This window comes from Suricata suricatta, chromosome 1 (genome assembly GCF_006229205.1).
Source record: "Suricata suricatta isolate VVHF042 chromosome 1, meerkat_22Aug2017_6uvM2_HiC, whole genome shotgun sequence".
Classification (NCBI taxonomy): Eukaryota; Metazoa; Chordata; class Mammalia; order Carnivora; family Herpestidae; genus Suricata; species Suricata suricatta.
This window is the reverse complement of record NC_043700.1, coordinates 183,194,916-183,195,243: the sequence shown is the minus strand read 5'-3', so window position 1 is coordinate 183,195,243 and position 328 is coordinate 183,194,916.

The following is a 328-nucleotide window of genomic DNA, read 5'->3' as shown; positions in this document are numbered from 1 at the left end:
AAAAAATTATTTTTAAGTAATCTCTACATTCAAACATGGGGCTTAAACTCACAACCCCAAGATCAAGAGTCATATGCTTTACCAACTGAGCCAGCCAGGTGCCCCAAAAACCCATGTGTTTTTTTTTTATTAAAAAAATTTTTTAAATGTTCATTTGTATTGGGGGGAGGAAGTGGGGGAGAGGCAAAGAAAGACAGAGACAGAATCTAAAGCAGGCCCCAGGCTCTGAGTTGTCAGCACAGAGCCCAACACAAGGCTCGAACTCACCAGCCATGATAACATGACCTGAGCTGAAGTCAGATGCTTAACTGACTGAGTCACCCAGGCG